Here is a 5,284-nt window from a genome sequence, read left to right on the forward strand (position 1 = left end):
GGAGGAGTATTGTGCTTCCTATGGGACCTTCGCTCGCGTTGTGGTGAATTGATTCACCGCAATATGACGACTTTATCATCCTTTGGCAACGCCTCTAACGTTATGTTGAATTAAAAATAAAGATAGTTCTCCAGTACCCATACTGAGAGAGGAGGTGTCAAACGAATTAAAATACTCTTCTTCGCAGTCAATTCACCATAAGGCGAGGAGTCATAGGTTTTCAATTCACCTTAACGCGATGAAAAGACAAAGCAAGAAGTTCTCCACGACTGAAACCAAAACAACGAAATAACAAAAGAAGAAAAAAGCACAAAGGAGATAAAAATACCAGGAAAACGAATTGTATACAATCGTCGCAGGAGGTGGAGATGAAGGAGGTTGGAGGTTTGTCTTTGACGTTGGATACAGGAGGATGATTGATGAAGGAGGGTTGGAGGAGATAGTCAGTCGTTGATGGAGATAAAGGCCGTTGGTGGGGAGATAAATGAGAATACGCACTCCAAAAGAGGCAATAAATGAGATGAGTATCCTAGAAAATCCGTTTTTAATGCTACGCGACACGTCAGCGCCGCGTTTTCACCCGCCATTCCATGAATGCCACGTGGCATCCCGCCGTGTACCTAGCACGTGTACAAGCTATAAAGTTTAATCAAAGCCCTTTTTAATGCTATACGACACGTTAGCGCCGCCTAGTCGCCCTGGCAGCCCGCCAGCACGTGTGTTCGCTCTAAAGACTAATCAAAGCCGTTAATCACGCCACCTTTTCGTCCTCTTATCGATTTTGCCTTGTCCGTCCTCCTGCTTGCCTCCAGCTGACTTCCGACTACCGCCACAGTACTGAACCGACTTTCCAACACCTGCACGACAGTCTCCATCCATTCACACGCAAGAAATGTAAGTTTTTGTATAATACTTGATTGTTTTGTAAGTTTCTTGTATATTGCTTGTTTGTTTTGTTTTTTCTTCGATTGTTTGCCCGGTGCCATTGTTTATTCTTCGACTGTTTGCCTTCTGCCGTGGTGATTCGATTCACCTTAAAGCACACGACGGGCCATTAGAATCTCAATAAGCTCCATGTCTTATGGTGGATCGAATCACCATGGCAGAAGGCAAACATAAGAGATTCGCGAAAATCGATTCACTATAACGCGAGGAGGATTGTTTTGCTTTGACTGGCCCTTAGACTCGCGTTATGGTGAATTCACCATAACGCATGACCAAAGGGCAAAGGATTCACGATAATCCACCTCTTATTGGTGTCAATTAAATCACCTCCTACACGACAGTCTCCGTCCATTCCCACTCATAGAATGTGATGAAAGTGTATTACTTGATTGTTTTGTGTTTCTTGTATAATACTTGATTGTTTTGTTTTTCCTTCGACTGTTTGCCCCCTGCCATTGTTTTCTCTTCGACTGTTTGCCCTCCGTCATGGTGATTCGATTCACCGTAAAGCAGACGACGAGTCATTAGAATCTCAATACTGCTCTATGTGTTATGGTGAATCGACTCACCAAACTGCAAGACGGAAAGGTAAGAGATTCGGGAGAACCCTTCTCCCGTTGTAGTAGATCGATTCACTATAACGCGAGGAGGATTGTTTTGATTTGACTGGCTCTTTGCCTCGCGTTATAGTGAATCAAATCACTTTAACGCAAGATCGAAGCTCAAAGAATGCACGATAATCCGCCTCTTATTGTTGTCAATGAATTCACCATAATGCGAGAAAAATTATTGTGTTTCTGTGGACCTTCATCTCTCGTTATGGTGAATGGATTCACCATAACGCGAGGAAGTGCATATTGCTTTCTTGGCCCCCCTCTCTCGCTTTATGGTGAATTGTTAATCGTGTACTACTGAATGGCAAAGTTTTCTGCTTTTTCTTGCGTTTTCAGATGGCTCGTGTAAGGCATACAGCTAGACGCATTGATAATGCAGCTCCCTCATCTACTGGGAAGAAGATGGGCGTTCTGAAAGCCTCAAGATCAAGAAAATCAAGCAGTCCTTCCCGATTGTCCAAAACGCAGCCTAGACTCAGGCGTTTCGCAGAGCATTCGGCAGCCCTGCGAGAAATCAAAAAGTTTATGAAGCACCCGACAGCTGCTATTCCCAGATTGCCTTTCCAGAGGCTTGCCAGGAGAATTTGTGAGCAGAATGGAATTTTGTTTAGGTGGAAGGCATCGGCCTTGTTTTGCTTGCAAGAGGCCACAGAAGATTGGATGATCGAATTTTTTTTGGATAGTTACGTTCTTGCTGCCCACGCACACAGGGTGACAGTAATGGACAAGGATTTTTTCAGCCTAATAGCCCTTCGTTTCAGATACGATAAGTCACTTAGACCAGTTACGTTTACTGATGAACGAATGTTACAAATTTTGGATGTCCGGCCTGTACAAAAAGTGAGAATTGAAGAGGTGACCGAGGGAGGTCCAGATCATGAGCATCAGACTCGGGAAAATTTAATGACAAGTCAAAGGGAACATCAAGCTGCAATGCTTGCATTGCAAACAAAAAGGGAAAATGTTCGCGCACTCCACGCCATGAATCGGGAGGCGCTGCAATTTTTGTTGCCGGAGTTCTATGTACCCTTTAATATTAGAGGGCATAGATGTTATTTCCCGATTCATGCTGAAGAAATCAACATTTTGTTTGATCCCAAAACTGAAGTCAACGACAAAGTGCTCAGATGTGTTTTAAGGTATACTCTTTTCTCTGTCCTCCCACAATTTTTCATTCTTGGCTCTTAAAGTTGATGCCTCACTCTTGATATGTTTCCTTGTGAAGTTTTGTTATTTCGCTATTGCCCGAGGATGTACAGCAACGAGTGTTCCAGATTGATTCATTGGTCTCAACACTGTTGCTAGTAGAGTCAGTTCCGTACCTCGATGTGCTGAACTGGTTTCGGGAGGTCCAGCTGGACGATGCCCAAGTATTTTTTTTTGGCATATCATGAAAAGTGAGTTTGTCTCTCTCTCTCTCTCTTTCTCTCTCTCTCTCTCTCTCTCTCTCTCTCTCTCTCTCTCTCGCATGATGTTTATAGGAATCACCGTACACGAGTTATATAGTGCTTCCTTTGGATTGAAACTAATAGAATTCTATTGTGCAGTTCCCATTGGAGTCTTCTACTAGTCGACGTGCAAGAAAATGTCATTTACCTTGCAAATTCGACATCTGGTGTCCATGGAAATGTTTTGCTGTAAGTAAAAATCATTAAGATACATATTATTGTTTGAGTTAGAAGTCCGGATTGATCAGGATAATGATTGGTCTCTGTTTACAGTGGAGTCAGGAAACTAATGGCAGCTTACGAAAGCCTCAGCATGGACATCGACACCCTGGATCGATCGACCATCCGTAGGGTTAGTGTCCCCAAACAAGAAGATGGCTACAGCTGTGGGTGGAGGGTTGCACTTAATGCAATGTTGCTGCTACGAAGCATTTTTCAGCTCCCTTCAGAGGATGTAAGCATTTTCAGCTCCCATACGCATTTGTGCGCTTGTTTATCTTCTTATATATTGTCATGTTGATCTTATTTATGCCTTGATGAATTGTGATGGCAGTTTCCATCAATGTCTCGCTACGTGGACCTGGACGTCCAAACGTTTAGGGAGGAAACGATTGCGAAATTGATCGAGGTCGCTAAAGTTATGCCTCCAGACGGGCCAGTGGACTTCATCCCGCCCAATCCACGAGGGGGGATAGGCCCCCCTGAGCCTCTTACATGGGCTCCATACTTGGGAGAAGAGCCCTGGCTCCATCCTGAAGCCGATACCTATGGGTTCCAGCCATAAATAGTTTTTTCCTTCTTCCATCAAATGTACGTTTGTAAATATGCAGCTATACATGTATTGGAGGGAGAACATCAAATGTAAATACACTTATCATTTGAAAATCAGAGGATCAAATTTGCTACTGTGTTCCTTCACTGCTTGCTTTCTTACTTTAAGCCTTTTTTTGTGTACATAAAAATTCAATTGGGGAATTCTTGCCTTCATTACATTGTTTTAAACAATAAAGCATTACAAAAGCAATGTTCTGAATAGATAAGTTTATTGCATATGGAAAATACATTGTCACCGTATACATGGTCACATCATATATCTTCTAGTGCCTCCAATTCATGTGGGGCTGCAACATCTTTACAAATGATCTGATGCTCTCTTCTTTTACTTAGCTTCCGACCATCGAGCTTGAAGCAAAATTGATCTGGAGGATTCTGAATAGCTACTTCTAATTCCTTCCTAACATATTCGAGAGTCCAATTCTCTTCCACTTCCAATGTCAAAGATGGGTGACCCTGTCGAATCATAACTATATCTATCAAGCAAGAGTGGCTGCCATCTCTTGTATCTTGGTCCATGCTTTCCCAGTTGTTGTTGATCCATCGCCACCTTCTATAAGTAAATGACATGCACAGATGTTGCCTGGCAATATAGTATCTGATTCCAAAATATCATTAGGATAATTTTCCGAGTATAATCAAATAAGCGTTGTAACTGTTTCACAAAAATACATTTTAATATTTTAACACTCACCGAAATGCAATGTCGGAGGTGTTCAATCGACATTCGATCAAATCATCTCCCTTTGATGATTTCACTCTCCAACCTTTGTCAAACAAATGATCAAGCCAGACTTCATCTACATCTTTGCACACAAAAGTTGTTCTAGTTTTTCTCAATTGTTTACAATCAGAAAATAAATGAACAAAGCATGCAATTGGAACAAACAAACTTAAGTGCACATTTCTTGCACCAATGCTAGGCTTCATAGCACATTTAATATCATTAAACATTTTGGTCCTGTATGACTCTATCACTTCTGTGTCAAGCAATGGCCACTCCGGACTATCAAGTGCGGGCAACGGAATACGTTCCAACTTTCCATGTCGACTCGATTGAGTGGGCAAGGTATAAAATGAGTCATAGAAATATGTTCTACTTCTTGCGAGATCACTTGGTGCACGACCTTCATATTGAAGTTCCCCCACCTCACCATGTACGACATTCAAGAACCCCGTCAAGCATTGTGCAAGCTCCCACTCCTGAAGGTTGGATGGGTACAAATCTGTGCAAGGCAGAAAAATGTATATCAATCACCTTATTTGCAACGTTGAAATACAAAACACAAGCACTTACAATGTGGTCTGTGTCTTGGAAGTCCTTCCAATGGTCCCACGTTGATCTCTTTTTGCATGAATACATGCTGGATCAACACTTCTTTGACAGTTTTCCCTCCTGGTGCCATCTTAAAGTCAAGGATCCTTCCTTTCCAATGTTTGGCC

The sequence above is a fragment of the Cibotium barometz genome, chromosome 64 (genome assembly GCF_041138505.1).
Source record: "Cibotium barometz isolate CiBa-2024 chromosome 64, ASM4113850v1, whole genome shotgun sequence".
Lineage (NCBI taxonomy): Eukaryota > Viridiplantae > Streptophyta > Polypodiopsida > Cyatheales > Cibotiaceae > Cibotium > Cibotium barometz.